Source organism: Heterodontus francisci, chromosome 17 (genome assembly GCF_036365525.1).
Source record: "Heterodontus francisci isolate sHetFra1 chromosome 17, sHetFra1.hap1, whole genome shotgun sequence".
NCBI lineage: Eukaryota > Metazoa > Chordata > Chondrichthyes > Heterodontiformes > Heterodontidae > Heterodontus > Heterodontus francisci.
The window spans coordinates 11,484,220-11,501,531 of record NC_090387.1 but is presented as its reverse complement, the minus strand read 5'-3'; positions in this window follow the sequence as shown (position 1 = coordinate 11,501,531).

Here is a 17,312-nt window from a genome sequence, read left to right as displayed (position 1 = left end):
TGACCACTTAGGGTCTCTTCCCACCTCCACTCCAATTTTGTGGAGGATGAAGGGTGAGACCTGGCCGTCTCCTAGTGGGGTTGGGGAGGGGGGTGGTTCCCTCCTTTGGGGGCAATCCATGGTGCCTGGAGGCCCCAACTGCCACCTTCCGTGCATTGATGGCCGCACCCCTCCCCCCACCCACTCTCATCAACACCCCCCACCCCATCGCTGGGGCCTGCCTGACTGGTCCCAGTGAACCCGACCCTACTCACCTGTCCCAGGACTCCTCTTTCTTCGGTACTGCAGGCACTCCTGGTGGCGCTGCTGGTACTGCAGAGCTGCCAGCTCTCCGTTTGGCCAGCAGCTCTGGAGGGGGGCACTTGTCCCTTAAAGGGACAGCATCCCCGATGGCAAGCAGCTAATTGGCTGCCCACCATTAGATGCATTGGGGATCCAACGGAGGGCCAGGACAGGTTCTGCCCCTGCCTTCTGGCCTGCCACCAGGGCCTCCTGAAATAAAATTTTGTATCTATAACATGCTTTGGGAGGAACAGGTGACTTTGGGCATGTGGTTCCCAAAGCTTTCCACCACTGGGGTTACCTTGCCTCATGTCTGAGCCTGTTGTAGACTGATTGATAGAGATTGACTGCAATAATTAGTCAACAATTCCATTATCATTGTATCTTGTGCCTATCAAGCAGAGGGTGAACAAGATTAGCTTAAACATCTTTCATCTGTCAATTTCTACATTCCTATTGCCCCAGAATGCAGCATGTTGTAGGATTCCTGAGAGTAACCTTGGAATGTGATTGGTAATAGTTCATGTGTAACATTGACATATAGGGTGAAATTATCTGAGATTGCCATACTACTTTGATTCCTTATATACATAAGGCAGTTTATTGGGAAATTGTGCATGTGCTGTGATTTTCCATCCATTGATTTCAATGGTTTATAAACAAGCACCAAAAACTTTTGAGAAAATAAAATACAATCTAATAAACTTTTAAGGCTTGATGAATAACACTGATGGACATCTGAGGTACAGGGATTGAGAGGCTTGTGGGAATTGTAGATAAAACAGATGGAGCTACAGCTATATCACTAACTGTTAGTACTAAGAGGACCCAGATGGACATCACAGATGTTCTATGAACAAGGTCCAGTATGCCAGATGGTCTCCAAGTATTGGGAGTCTGGAAACCAATGAGGGTGAAGGACTCTTCTTAAATGTTCCTGAAATTATGATGTTGCAATGAGAAAGCCCCTTCAGGGTAAAAGCAATGAGCACTTTGCTAAAAATGTAAACAGAACATGATGGTGAGAAAACAATGACTAAAGATGAAAAAAAGTCTATGTCTGGATTTTAGGGGGTTTATACTGTCTTAGAAAAGCAATATACCCCACATCTGTAAAGATAATTGGATGTGATTTCCTTTGGGGGCTATGTTTCATGTAGCTGTAAAGTCATTTGGGAGAATGAGAAGCCATTTGAACTTTTCCTTGAAGCTCATTATTCTGGATGAACATAGATTGCAAAGGAGGTGGCAATTAGCATAATTAAGAGAGTTAGACAAAAAGCTGGAAGTAGAAGTAACTACCAAACTTGGAATTTATGCTATTTTCATCTAACAAGAACTGTGCCAGCAAAGTAGGACAGACATTTTTCCTTGTTCAAGATAATCTTCGAAGAATGTCTCTCAAGAGAGGTGTGGAGCAAGGAGTGAACCAATTCTAATATTGAAATATCAATTATTCAACAAGTGACACAGTAGCCTGGGATGAATACTGGCTGCCTCTCCAAATTCAGCAGCAAGCAGGAGATCATGGAGGTAAATCTGTGATTAAAGTTCCAATTGACACAGGAGGCAAACTAAAAGGATGAAGTAACACAGGGACTTAAGGACTATGGATTCTCCCAAAGTTCATAAATTTCCGCTGGAATATTAATGAACTCCAAGAAAAACTAGACATCACCTACTCAGAGGACAAACTGAGTAGTGCACAGTAGCAGGTAATCATTAATAGATTCCTTAAAAGAAGTAACCTTAAAGTGCTTCAAATGATTTTCTTACGTCTTGGACCCAATGAAGGAAGGACAGCCTGAGTTATTTATTAACAAACAATAATGAACTGTATAGAATTCTGGGGAAGGTGAATCGTTCAGCTCTTTCACTGTAACAGAAAGAAAGCATCAAATCCTTGAAAGTGATGAAAAGCAGAGTTATAAGCTTTCTCCCTGGTTTTAGAGGACTGTGTTGCAGGAAAAGGTCAGTAAACTCAGAACAGTCAATCTGGAAGGGAACTGAACAAAAAGGATTGGTGCACAAAATGCTAATGTAGATGGAAAAGATAAACTTGAAGCACTATTGGAAGTGAAATAATTGCAGGAAAAAGGGACTTAGACATGAGAAAAAGAAACCAGAAACAACTTGCATTTATACAAAGCCATTGCAAAGACTTTCACATATAATTACTTTGTAATGACTGTTAGTGAGTAGGAAACTACACTCGCTATTCTGTGCAAAGCAATATCCCACAAAGAGCAATAAAATGAGAGAACTGTTCATCTGTATTTTGGTGGTTCCGTTGGTTGAAGAATGAATTTTGTCCAGAACACCAGAGGAATCATTTTCTCTACTTAAAACTGACGCTATGGAGTCTTTAAAAATCAACCTGAATCCCAAAAATTGGCAGACAATATCTCCGATTTTAGAAATCAGAACTCCCTCAATATTGCACTTCGGTGTCAACCTAGATAATCTGCTCAAGTCTTAAGGAGGCCTTGATCCCATAATTTTTTGACTCCAAGGTGATAGCACTACCTATTATGTTAAACTGACATTTAGCCAACAAAAGTTAACGACTGATTTTAGAAGGGATTTTTGCCCATAGAGCCACCAATTCTTGGAAAGATCTTCCATCCATAATAATGCAGAATAACTTCTGCAATCTTTTAAGAGTGCATTAGATCCTGTGATGGGTTATTAGTGAAGGATGAGGTAGATCATATTAAAGGCCTCTTCATCTGATCTCTGTGAACTTAACCAACTTACCCATTAGTCTGAAAAAGAATTTACTATGGCCTTCAATTATATGATGAATTAAACAAGTGAGTTGATTTAAATGAGTAAGCAACAAACTGGCTAAGTTGTTCGTTTAAATGTGGTGCATCAAGGAATAGAACAAGACCTCACAGCTGCAGTTACTCAACTGAGCCCACAATAGAAGCTGCAGAGCACAAATTAAATGTTGATCTGAACAAGTGGTGGAAACTGATATCATAAATAATTTTAAAAGGGGATTTGATAGGTACTTGAGGCTAAGGAACTTACGGCATTACAGACAAAAAGCAGGACTTTTGGATTAAGAATGACTGCTCTTCCATGGAGCCAGCAAAGTCACAACAGATTGAATAGCTACCTTTTGTGCTCTACTTCCTATGACTATGAAAACTACGTATAAATATAGAAGTCAAACTGAGACCACTTCCGGAACGAGCACTGTTTTGCATTCTTGAGAACTGGGTGTCACAGGCAAGACTAACATTTATTGCTTTTGTGAAAGTATTGATGAACATTCCTCTTGAACCTCAGAGTAGGGGACTTTACCCAGTGTTCTGGTTAACATTTATCCCTCAATCACTAAAACAGTTTCACATTCATCCCCTTGCTGTCTGTGGGACCTTTCTGTGTGCAAATTGGCTGTCTTGTTTATCTACTAAACAGTAGTGACTACACTTTAGGACTAAATGCTGTGAAGCACTTTGAGGTATCCTGAGGGTGTAAAAGGCACACATTGGCCTGAATTTTACCAGCGCGACATGCTCCGTGGCTTCGTGCTGTGAAGTCGGAGGCCTGCCAACCCGGAAGCGCCGCTGAAGAGCCCCCACGATATTACGCGCAGGGGCTCAATTAAATGGAGGAAGCGGAGCAGCCACCCCCGATGACGGAGAGGGGGCAGGCACCGTGCCCCGGCAATGGCATCCCGTGCCACCACGCAGGCGCCGGCTCCATTTTTAAAGTGCTTGAAGCCCTTCAGTGACATTTACATTTTTAAAGTGACACGGTTTCAATTCAATTAAAATAAAATAGCGTGGACTTGGTAGGGCCAAAGGGCCTGTTTCGGTGCTGTATCTCTCGATGAATCTAAAATTTTGTTAAAACTTCAAATCTCCTCTCCCAACCCCCCCAAAGCATAAATAACTAGTTTTATGCCATATCCCCCCCAAAAGGGTGAGTTCTCACTCACGACCTTTACCCCGAACTTTATTCCCTTTGATCCTAAATCCATTCCCACTATCCCCACAGCCAATAGAATTGTTTAACCTGCTCGCCACTCCCCCCCGCACCCCCCCCCCCCAACACTGATAATTTTACTCCTCCCCCCTCCCCACCAGTGTTTCACCTCGGAACTCCATTTAGCATTTTATGGGCCTCCCCACCACGATCCACGATGCCAAGGGGCTGGTAAAATCCAGCCCACTCTTTCTCTCATTCTCTGCAGCATTTTTATCTTTAAGGTCTCAGGTCTGCAGGTGCTACAGTAACTGAGTGCTGTGAAAAGCTATTTTTTTTTCTCTAGAAAAGAGTAGACTTTGGGACCACCTGATGGAGTCTTTAAAATTACGGAGGGGTTTGTTAGGGTAGATGCAGAGAAGATTTTTCCAATTAAGGTGGAGTCCAAAACTAGGGATCATAACTATAAGATAGTCATTACTAAATCGATAAAAAATTCAGGGGAAACTTCTTTACCGAGAGAGTGGTTAGAATGTGGAATTCACCACCACAAGAAGTAGCTAAAGCGAATGGCAAAGATGTATTTAAGAGAAGCTAGACAATTACATGTGAGAGAAAGGAACAGAATGATATGCTGATAGTATATGGTGAAGTGGAGTGGGAGGAGGCTCGTGTGGATATAAACACTAGCATAGATCAGTTGAGCCAAATAGCCTGTTTCTGTGCTGTAAAATTCTATGTAATTCCATGTAAACATAGGCAGACAAGCTCCCAAATTTCTGTGATTCTTTATTTAATGTAGGATTTTCTGTTAGAATTGTAATGGGAAAAAAAGTTGCTGCATTAATTCCCTAAAACTGCTTCATGGATATAGTGCTGTTGAGTGGGGTGCTGTTATATATGTCACATAACAACATCGCACATAATGTAGGTGCATCACTGAGTCATGTCGAATATGCTGAAGAAACATTCCAGTTGCCAGTACACAACATATTGAAGCAAATTATCCCAAAGGGGAACTTTTACAGCCCCCGCTTTAAGTAGAGCTTGAAAATCATGTTGCTTGTAACGATATTGCTGCAGGACAACTGAATGCTTCATTGCATGCTGCATTTGATGGGATACATCCATTGATGCAGCACGTGGAGAAGGATGACAGCCCTCTGAGTTGCAAACCTGAAAGATTAGGCCATCATGTGACTGATTAAAGGGTGTATTGGGCACCCTACAAGATTACAGCTTCGTAAAGAGAAGGGAGGGAAGGAAGCACCTAGGGACCTGCAAAAGGAGTGTGATACAGTCAGAAGGTCACTGCAGGTCCCAGTCCAGAGGCTTGAAGAGATAATCCAGGTTGACACTCCCAATGCAGGTCTGAGGGAGTGCTGCACTGTCAGTGATGCCGTCTTTCAGATGAAACCTTGAATCAAGGCCCTGTCTGCCCTTTCAGATGTAGGTAAACGATCCCATGACACAATTTTGAAGAAGAGTCGTGGAGATATCCCTGGTGTCCTGGTCAATATTTATCCTTTAAGCAACATCACTAAAATCAGATTATTCAGTCATTATCACACTGCTGTTTGTGGGAGCTTGCTGTGTGCAAATTAGCTGCTGTGTTTCCTACATTACAACAGTGACTACACTTCAAAAATACTTCATTGGTTACAAAACACTTTGAGATGTTATGAGGTTATGATAGCTGCAATATAAATGCAAGTCATATTTTTCTTTTTGACACTGCCACGTCAGTAACTGACAAATCAGAGGTTTAGCTAAAACCACCAGACCTCATCTTGAGTACTATGTGGAGTTTTGGTCACAAAGAGGCAAGAGAAACATACATGCCTAGAGGAGATGCAAGGTTAATGTAATTTTTTTTGTGTTCAGGACATTGGTGATGTTAGCTAAGGCTGCATTTATTCCAATCCCCAGCACCATTAACCATCCCTATTAACATCTAAGTAGCTTGCTAGGTGGTTACAGAGGGTACTGACACATCAGCCATAGCTTAGTTGATCGCAGTCTTGCTTGAATCAGAAGGTTGTGGGTTCACGTTCCATTTGAGAGATTTGATCACAAAAATCTAGACTGCCACTCCAATGCCAGTACTGAGAGGGTGTTGCACTGTTGGAGGTACTGTTGTCTATACTAGTTGTTAAACTGAGTCCATGTCTGCCCTCTGAGATGGGTGCAAAAGATCCCATGTTGGGGAGTTAGCCCCTGTATCCTGACCAATATTTATCTCACTATCAACATCAGAAAAACTGGCCATTATAACATTGCTGTTTTTGGGAGCTTGCTGTCTGCTAATTGGCTACCACATTTTACACTTCAAGAGTAAACGGTTTGGAGACATCCTGAGTTTGTGAAAAGTGCTATATAAATGTGAACTTTCTTTCCATTAGCAGTCAACCATGGAGAGTGGTATTGGAGTCATGTGCAGGGCAATTTGGGTAAGGATAGTAGGTTTTCCCTCTGAAGGAGATTTAGTGAACTAGTTTTAGGACAAGGGATGGGGGCTCAAGGTGAGTAAACAGAGTTGAGGTACAGATCAGCCATGATGGAATTTAAAGGAACAGTCTTGAGGGGCTGACTGGCTTAGCCCTGTTTCTATGTCTTCATAGTCCTGCATCTTCAAATTCTTCAAATAGTTACCCTTTTTTCCCTTGAGAGATCCAATGATTTTAGCCCCAACTGCTTCCTGTGACAAATCATTTCATGGTGCAACTCTGTGTAAAGAAATATCTTCTGATCGCTCTTCTTGGTGATATTTTTAAATTGATGACCTTACACGACTGGCTCATGAACCATCCAAAACAATCTTTCCCCTTCATAAGTTAAAGGAAAAAAATCCTCTACACAGTTTCCTCTTCTCTGCCCTGATGGAAAGCTTCAAGTAATAATGAGGATTCACAGGTTCTATTTTCTTACTTCTTTTCTCGCCTGTTTGCTTTTACCATCAACTAATTTAAACATAATGAGGGAACCATTTGTATTCAGTGACATTACACACTGATCATAACTGTTCCTTGAAACACTCGCTACTTAATCTTGCTTCAGTCAGAATGCATTTAATCATAATTACAACCATGGAAAATGGCTTTTAAAAAGCCAGTCGATTGTCCTGTTACTGCAGTGTACCCTCTTGCAGCCAAAGACAAAGAAATAATATATAATACATCAAGCAGTCTATTCCAAATAAATCTGTGGCAATTACGCGCTGTACAATTATTGTTACCAGTGCATTCTTATATTAGTATAAAGCCCTTTACTAATTCTCCAGTGATTACCATAATTGAGTCAAATTTTGATCAGATTTTTGTCACAGAAATCACACCAGATGTTCTTCTCTTTCTTCCTCGAGAGATTATTTCCTTAATTTGTGCCAAGCATTTCACTGATTTCTGATTGTTTTTTTACAGAAAAACTGGAAGTATTAAAATAAATTTGAGTGTGAGCTCATGTCTCAGTGAAAGTAATCATTTATTTGTCGATTAATCACATTAAAATGAATGGCCAACAGGTGCAATTTTTATTATGAATGACAAACATTTCCTATGATTGAAGTAGAGACCCTGTTAATTATTTTCACTTCTCTTATTTCTAAATTCATATTCACTCACTCACAGTGTTAGTTTTGTCACTCCACAGAATTCAGCCACTGTCAACCATGGCTCAGTTGGTATTGTCATTGTGTCTGAATCAGACTTCATGGGTTCATATTCCTGCTCAAACAAGATAAGAAAGTAACCCAAACTGATGCACAAGTGCAGTACTGAGGGTGTACTGCAACATAAGAGGTGCTGTCTTTCAGATGAGACCAGCTGTTCTCTTAAAAATCCTGGCCAGAATTTTATCCTCTCTCCTCAGCACCTCCACCACCTCCACCACCACCCACCCCTCCCCCCCCCCCCCCACCCAGGAGCAGGCTGGGCAGCCGTGGGGGGGTGGGGGAAGTAAAATTGAGAGGGATGCGGCGGTGCCCTTCCCATCGCCTATCTGCCTCCACTGCTATTTTGCCAGTGGTGGGGGAGATGGCAAACGACCCGTCCACCCCAGGCCAATTGATGCCTTTAAGTGGCCAATTAATTGCTGCTTAAGGGCCTCCTCCTGCTGCTGCAGTACCTTACAAGCAGTGGACGGGCACATCAGTACCTGAGAAAGCTGTCCAGTAAAACCTGGCGTCCTCCTTGTGGGCTGGGTGGGGGTGGCAACCCGAATCGAGCACCCTGTGCTCCATGAGGGGCCCCCCAGGAGCACCCAAACTCCTCCCCCACCCCCACACCCTCTCTGGAATCTAGCCAATTGTCCCTGGCAAGGCCCAATCCCCACTTATCTTCCTGATAGGTAACATCTATCATCCTCTTCTAGCTGGGTGCAGTCCCAGCAGTAGCCACTGCTCCCTGTGGAGCTGCTGGGATTGAGGAGCTGCCTGCCCTCTGATTGGCCAGCAGCTGTGAAAGGTGGGACTACCTATCTTCGAGGGACGGAAGTCTCAACCGAGGCCAAATAAGGGCCTGGGTCATGCAAAATTGCAGCGTGGCTTCCAGGCCTGGTGGAGTCAGGCTCTCCCCTGACTTTGTAGCCAGTGGACAGGCCACCAACTCAACGTAAAATTCCAGCCACTATCTAAAGAAGATCAGGGGAACTATCCTGGAATAATGAACAATATTTAATCCCTCAACCAACATCTCTAAAACAGATTTTCTATCATGCATCTCTTTAATGTTTGTTTAATGAACTTGCTGTGAGCAAATTGTCTACTGCATTTTCCTCTAAGACTACACTTCAAAGTACCTCCTTGGCTGTAAAGTGCTTTTGTATGACCTGAAGCCTAATGTATTGAGCACCTCCATTTTCTGAGTGTGCAGCTTTAGTTAATCTCATGTAAAGTTTAGCCAAGGCACATGTAAGGTTGTATCTGTATCATTACTAGTTCCTATTGTGGACTATTGTAAGATTCACAGGACTCAAGTAATATCTAAAGAATATGTGGGGTTTTATTTTAACTTAACTGGAACATATATATATCTACTGTAGAGCCACACCAACACAAATCTAACTCTGTTGGACTACACCCACAACTCCCTGGTCATGTGTGATGTGACATCACTTTCTCTGGTGATCTCCACTTACAGCCTCTTAAGGTGGTCGTCTTCAGGTAGTCCCACAACATCACCCTTTTCTCCAAAGATAAAAACATATGTACAATATACAATGATGTTTCCATTCGGACTAACTATACATGATTAAAACAAAAGGTTAATTACAAGTAAGCAAGTTTAATACTCTCAAAACTTTAGAGGGGATTTGCTTATTCATCCCGATCTTGTTATTGTAAACCTTTTGTCAGAGCTGAGCTTGTCTTGACGGCTCCTCTGAGATTCTAGTGACTCAGAACTTTGGTTAGCATGTTCTTCCTCTCTGCTCGTAGCCTCTGTATATTCATCTTCAGACTTTGGCTTTGAATGTGTCCACGATGCCACAGGGTTGTCACACGTAGTGTTGTCGTGCAGCTCTCTGAGTTGATTTTGGTTCTATCTGAGAATCGCACTATTGGGCGCCTGGACCTCAAACGATCTGGGCTGGTCACATATTCTAGCTACCTCTGCAGGATACCAAGTTCCCGATGCATGATCGAGGACTCTGACCTTCTGTCCTAAATCAATTGAGCTAATTCTGGTCCTGCTTACCTGTCATACGAAGACTTCATCTTCCCCTGTTTGGACAGAAGTATATCCTTCACACTGGCAAACCTATAGAGATGATGACTGGGCAGGGTAGTTCTTACCTACCTTCCAAACATCAACTCTGCAGGCGACAGTAAGCCCATGTCTGATGCAGTAGCTCAAAGTTTCAGCATTGCAACCTTGAGACCTTGACCTGTGTACCTACACTTCAAAATGAGCGATATGATGGTGTGTACCATACATTCAGCCATGCCATTGGACTTTGGATAATGCGGTGACGATCTCATGTGATGGACTGCCCACCTGGCACACATATCTTGAAATGGTTTTCCTGCATATTGCGGCCCATTATCGAAGATGGTTTCTTCTGTTATCTGATGTTGTTACCTGTAACTTAATTCATTTCCTGATTAATTTCAGCCACTACAAATTGTGAGTGACTTAATAAATCTACTTTTGTTCATACAAGATTTAACCAATTAAGGCAAAAACAGGACTCTTTGGATAGTAAACTTTATAAAGTTTATTCAAGGAAAGATTTGTGCTTAGCAAGCATATGAGAATGACTTTTTCAGCTTCAGCTGGTTGCGCAGTTCATTCAAGCGTAGGTCAGGATTCACTCTCTCAGGACTCCATCTCGGACTTGAACCTACTTCCAGAGATTGTCACGTGATTCTTGTCTAGACAGTCTTCAGTATTTAGCTAGCAACAAAACCTCACGGAACCCTGGTTTTTAAACCCTGGATAACCATCGCACCATGTCCGTGTCAGGCTATTGTTAATTTAATAATTGGCTTTAGCTGTTGCTAGGTAAATTTGATTGATTCTTAATCATGTTTTCCTTTAGCAGCCAGCTGGCCTCAGTACCTCAGACAGGAAAACAATGGAGTTGTTTCACGCTGTCTGTTAATGGGATTTTGTACAACATCGCTCTTTGTTAAGCCAGATTCTGCAAGGCCATGATATACTATCCCATGGGCTTTTATCAGGGATCCAAAAGATTCCATTGTTTGGTCAGTCTTGGCTGAAAGTGTACTTTCTCACACAGACACAGAGTTTTATAGTAATTAAACTTACCAAACTTTAAAAGAAAACCCACTCTTTCTAATATGATTTTTGATTCATTAATTATAATTCAAGTAAGGTTCATTACTTTTTCATGACTGGCTACTACTTAGTACAGTAATTTGATTAATATATGTAGCTAATGCAGGATAGAAAATGGCTTCTTTAGTCACATGTTAGTATTAAAATGGCTTCCTTGATGTTATTAGTTATTACAGTGGATACTGTATAAAAATGGTCAAGTTAAACTAAATTCTAACTACCCAGGCCTACCAACATCCGGTACACCACTTAGGTAAACAGAACACTGACCATATCAGCAACCACTGCACTTAACGTATCTTGTAGCCGCCTGATGATCGGAAAATGGTGAAGTAATCTGTAACAAAAAAAGACATCATCACCTTGAACGTGAAATAAATCTGTGCCGATCTTCGCCCATGGATGTGAAGGTGTTTCATGCAGAATAGGAGTTCCTTCTGTTGATTTGGCTGGCAACTTTGACATGCCTCACAGGATTTCACTATCATTTCAACATCACTGTTTATTCCTGGCCAGTAAACTGTGTCTCTGGCAAGGCATCTGGTACTTTCTATGACTAAATGCCCTTGGGCGGATGGGTTAGAATATCAGAATGCAGAACTTCGGGTATCAGGACTTGTTTGCCTTTGAAAATCACCCCTTGTGCTATACCAAGCTCATCTCGATATGGCCAGAAACAACATAGACATTCAGTTACTTCCCAAATGGTGTCAGGCCATCCTTCCACAATCACCTTCCACAACAATGAAAGTGTAGGGTCACATGCCATCTCATCTCTTAGTTGCTCACATTTGTGGGGTCCTAAACTCATGAGGTTGATCTTCAGGGCATCTTCAATCTCAGTATCCACCCCATGGACATGCAAATTTAGTGAGATATCTGCTTCTTTATTGGTGTTAACGTAGCCGATGTGACCATTTTGCTGCCCAGTTTATATTGAATGTCACAGTTGTAGCCCTGGACCTTCACCAAAAGTCTCTGCAACCGCGGAGGAGCACTCATAGCAGTTTGCATCATATGGTTTCAAGCAGCTTGTGGTCAGTCTCCACAGTGAAATGTTTTCTGAACAAGTAGGTGTGAAACCTAGTGATAGCAAAAACCAGAGGTAAGGGTTCACATTCAATATTAGAGTAATTGGATTGGGTTTGCAACAAACTTTTCAATGCGAAGGTGATTGACTTCCCTTCCTACATGATGCAGGCACCTAATCTCTTCTGGGATGTGTTGACCTTGAGCTTGGTCTCTTTGGTCGGGTTGCAATACTGTAGTACACTGTTTTGACTTGACAGCTAATTTAAGGAATCAAATACCTGCTGGTGGTCTTCCTGCCACAAGCAAGGGGTATCTTTACGCAGCAGCTCCCTAAGTGGTGCTGCTCGCTCAGTGAAATTGGGGATGGACAGGGCCAAAAATTTGAACAGCCCAGGCACTGTTGTATATCTTCCTGGTCCTGAGTTGGCATGGCTGTGACATCTTCGATCTTATCTGGCTCTGGGTGTATTCCTGTGGTGGAATATATTAACCCAAAGAAGGTGATGTGCCCAATGTTGACCTGGCACTTCTTGCTATTAAACACAAGGTCCTCACGATGAGCAGCCGGCATTAGCAAATGCAAGTTCCAGTCTTGTTGTGGCTTGGTCCACCCCATCGCTGAAATACCGTTAGCTATACAGTTACAGCCCGAGATATTTCCTGTTATCTTGTCCATATATCTTTGGAAAATGTTCTGCTGACATACAGAGCAAACAGTAACTATCTGAAACAGTATCTCCCGAATGGCGTTCTATAAGGTGTGGGTAGCTGGGACTTCTTCGTTAAGTGGACAGACCAGTAGCCATGCTTCACGTCGAGCTTTGAACAATACCTAGCACCAGTAAACTTAGGATTCAGCTCTTTCAGGGTCGGGATTTTATGCAGGCACCTCTTGAGGGCTCAATTCAGTCGTCGCGGGTCTAAACAAATCCTGAGATTGCCATCTTTCTTCAGCACATTGGTAATGGAGCTGCACCAATCGAAATGCTTGTGCACTTGACGGATGACTCCGTTGCATTCCATCTCATCCAGCTCCATTTTAAGCTTCTCTTGAATGTGCTCGCTGCATTTACTTGGCGCGTTGATAGTGGGATCTGCATCCTCCCTCACATGCAACATGGTATCACCCTTGAAATCGTCGATTGCATCAAACCTGTCTAGGTAAAGTAGTTTCAGGTGTCTAACCGACTCAATGTACTCTGTGTTGCCACATTCCATACCTTTTGGCGTGGTGCTGACCTCGTATTGTGACGATTTGTAAATCTTGGCAGACTGGAAGTCCTGCAACAGCTGGCTCAGTGTGTCTACAGTATAAAATATTTGTGGTAGCCATTCAGAGCTCCCATAGCTACACTGCAAGGTTATCATTCCAGTGCACTTGATTGGAGAAGTGTACAAGATTGTGACAGGTTTTGATAAGTTAGACGAGGAAAAACTATTCCCATTGACAAATGTACAAGGACTAGGAGACACACATTGAAGGTTTTGGGCAAAAGATGCAGGGAGAATATGAGGAAGCACTTTTGGATGCAAGGGGTGGTAATGGCCTGGAACTCACTGCCCACAAGAGAGGTGGAGGTGAAGACAATCACTAACTTCAAGAGGAGGTTGGATGGCCCCCAGGACAAAATAGACTTGCAGGGCTACGAGGATCGGGCCGGGAAGTGTGACTGACTGCATAGCTCCGTGGAGAGCCAGCATGGACTCGATGGGCCAAATGGCATCCTTCTGTGCCATAAATTACCCTATGACTTATTATAGACAGTCAGCCTGGCCGAGGTGGGTCGCACCATAGATTCCCATTTCATTAAGTGTATGGAGCTGAAGTGTATCCTTCAGTATATGGAGGGGTAGAATATTTGCACTTGCTTCAGTGTTGATTTTTACTCTGAGCTTATGACTGCCACTCTTCTATGAACATGTAATCAGAACCATTCCTGTGGGCAGTATCTGAGCTCAGCCGTCTGCACTGCCTTGCCCAATGTCCTCACATGCCATAAATTTGCACTGGTCCTGGTACGCTGGACATCTGCCAATTGGGTAAGTCAGCCACGTTTGCCACAAGGCTAAGCAGACTTCTGAACCTTGGTTTCCATACCAATTGTAGCCACCCTAACACTTGTAACTGTTGGCACTCAGCCATGATGGCATCAAATTTCCTTCCATCGTTAGGTAGTGCATCTATAGTGTGCCCTTTCTTCCTTTCCAGCAGGTCTTTTTGAAAGGTCTCCATTGGGATAGAAATAATTACTAGCTCCATAACGTATTCTGACAATTCAATATCTGCAAAGCCACAGTCTTGAGCTTTGTCTTGGCACCTTGCAACAAACTGGTCAATAGACTCATCTTGCCTTTGCCGGTATGTCATAAGCTCAAGCCCATGTACTCGGAAATTGACCTTTAACTTGAGTTGCTCCTCCAGGAATGTCCATAGTTTACTCGGGTCCTTCTGATCCTCAGTTGGCAATCCTGATGTATTGAGCCATTGCAGACCCTCATTGCCCAGTGCAATCTTAATTTTCGCAGCTTGTTTCTCTGGTTCACTCACTTCTTGATCCAGGAAACACTGTTCCATCCACTGTGGAAACAGTTTAAATTCAGATTCTATGTCTCACGCCTTCCAATCCATAACTGTATATCTGAGAGCCATTTTCTGAATAATCCTGCTTTTTTTTTCAATAAATATAGGACTTTTCACATGCTTTCCTTTTCACAGGCATACTGCTTTTACAGGCTTTCTGCTTTATAGGTTTTCTGTCTCATATGTACAGCTTACTGTTTCCTTTTTAAACAGGTTCATTTTTGCAGGCCAGCCTCTTTTAAGAGTGGGATGACAGCTGCTTTCTTTGCTTACACAGCTTGTTCACTTTTTTTTAAACCAATGAGCATTTTTTTCTCAGGAGAGGGCTGTAGCTTGCAGTACCGGCAGCAGCCACAGTCAGCCTTTACTTTTGTGCGAGACCTCAAGTGGTGCTATTGAGCTCCGCCTGATCTTTTAGGGTGAGGCCTCACCCACGAAGCAAAAGTAAAACTGGAAAACTAAAGCAGTTATGGCTGTACTATTTCTTTACAAATTTTTCGACCCACTGCCAAATTCGTTGAAACCTCCAATCTCCCAACAAATTGCCTGCTATTCTCACAGAGTTTCAACACCTCCTGGGGTCCTGCCTGCAGTCTTAGCTTGCTACACTGTTGTGGGGTCTCCTGCCAGCTGCTCTCTGCCTGTATATTCAGCTACTCCAATTAGGCAATTGGCTATTCCTTGTTCTCAGTGTGTTCTTCAGAAAAACCAAATATTGTCACAATTTAATATTAAGTGGTCTTCAGAAAAATATATCACAAATGTTGCCACCGTATAATATTACTTGTTCCTTTGGTATGTGAACTATTGCGAGATCCACTGGACTCCATGTAATATCCAAACAAATGTGAGTTTTTATTATAATGTAACTGGAACATATATATAGCTACTACAAGAGCCACACCAATACACATCTTACTCTGTTGGGCTACACTCCCTTATTATACGTGAGCATCATCACTTCCTCTGGTGATCTTCAGTTACAGCCTCTTAAGGTGGTCTCCCTAAGGTAGTCCACTGCATTGGCTGGAAAGAAAGACTTGCATTTGGAGAGCACATCTTTGCACCTCTCAGATACATCTCAAGCACTTCAAATACAATGAGTGCAGTGACTATTGCTATGTGAGCAAATGTGAAATCCTCAGCAAGATTCCAAAAGCATCAATATTGTCAATTTGCACTATAGACATGGCAACACTTGCAGGAATTCATTTATTGCCCATCTTGAGCTGCCTAAAGATGGTAGTGGTGGGTCTGGTTGGTCATCTGCTGTGATTCTTGTGGTGATGATGCAATGAGTTGAATAGCTAGTTAATCTAATTTTGTTGGTGTTGATTACAGGAGAAGCATTGGCTAGGAGAGCTCTCTGCTCTTCTTCAAGTAGATTCATAGTATCTTTAACATTTACCTGCACATAAGAACAGAAGTAGATTATTCAAACCCTCGAGTCTACACCATTATTCAATTAGATCATGGCTGATCTGTACATCAACTCCAGTTACTTGATATTGCTCCTTATCCCTTGATACTCTTACACAAGCAAAAAACTATCAATCTCTGCCTTGAACATTTCAATTGACCCAGCATCCTCAGCCTTTTGGGGGAGAGACTTAACATGTTATTCAATGGTGTAGGTTAAGGCATGGTCAGGACTTGAGGGAACTCTACTCCTTTGCTTCAAACTGTGCCACAGGATAATTTACATCCACCTGAACAGACAGACAGGGCCTTAGTCAAATGCCTCTTCTGAAAGGAAACACTTTCAACATTGCACAGATGTGACAGCTTAGATTATTTAGTAACGTCCCTGGAGTAGAGTTTGAACCCATAGCCTTCTGATTTAGAGGTGAGAGTGCAACCAACAGAGCTACATCTGACACCTTAGCTAGCTTATTGTACTATGGTTCACTGCAGTTGTCGGTCTTCTTTGGTTAAATTAATTAAGTTGCGAGAAAGAAAGTGAGAATGGATTAGCCAAATTATTTGTCTCACAGATTACATTCTTCCCAAAAACCTTTTATTTGAAAATAATCTTACATTAGGATTGCATGTATGGATAATATTCTCCAGTATACTTATTCTGAAACAGTCCTATTCTGTCTTCTAGTTTCAGTTAAGTTCCTAGCTGCCCATCACAGAATGAAGCAACAGCATTTGTAGCCACCATGCTTCATTAACATAATGATGACCAACTTTCCACTCATTCCAGAAGTGGGCAGGAAGCTGCCTGTAATCGCTGCCTGCCAGGACTTAATTAAGTGTGGCAATTCGGTTTAGACGTGGTTGGGGGGGGTGGGGGGTGGGGGGGGGGGTGGTGGGGTGGTCAGCAGGGCCATCTCACAGGAGGGTAGAGGAGAAGTTTGGGCTACAGGAAGCATAAACCTTTGCTCTGGCAGCCATGGTTCAGTAAGCAACATTCTTTGTCTGAGTTAGAAAGCTGAGGGTTCAAGTCTCTCTGTAGAGAATTGAACATGTTATGTAACCTGACCCTCCAGTGCAACCCTTTGAAACCTCTGCGTTCCTCCAGTTCTGGCCTTGAGTGTCCCAAATTTTAATCACTCCGCCTTTGGCAGCTGTTCCTCCAGCATGTGAGTAACCTCCTTCTTCCCTCATGATGTGGTTTAAATTGACATCTCATCTTTGTTTTCAAACCCCTCGAGGGCCTTGTTCCTCCCTATCTCTGT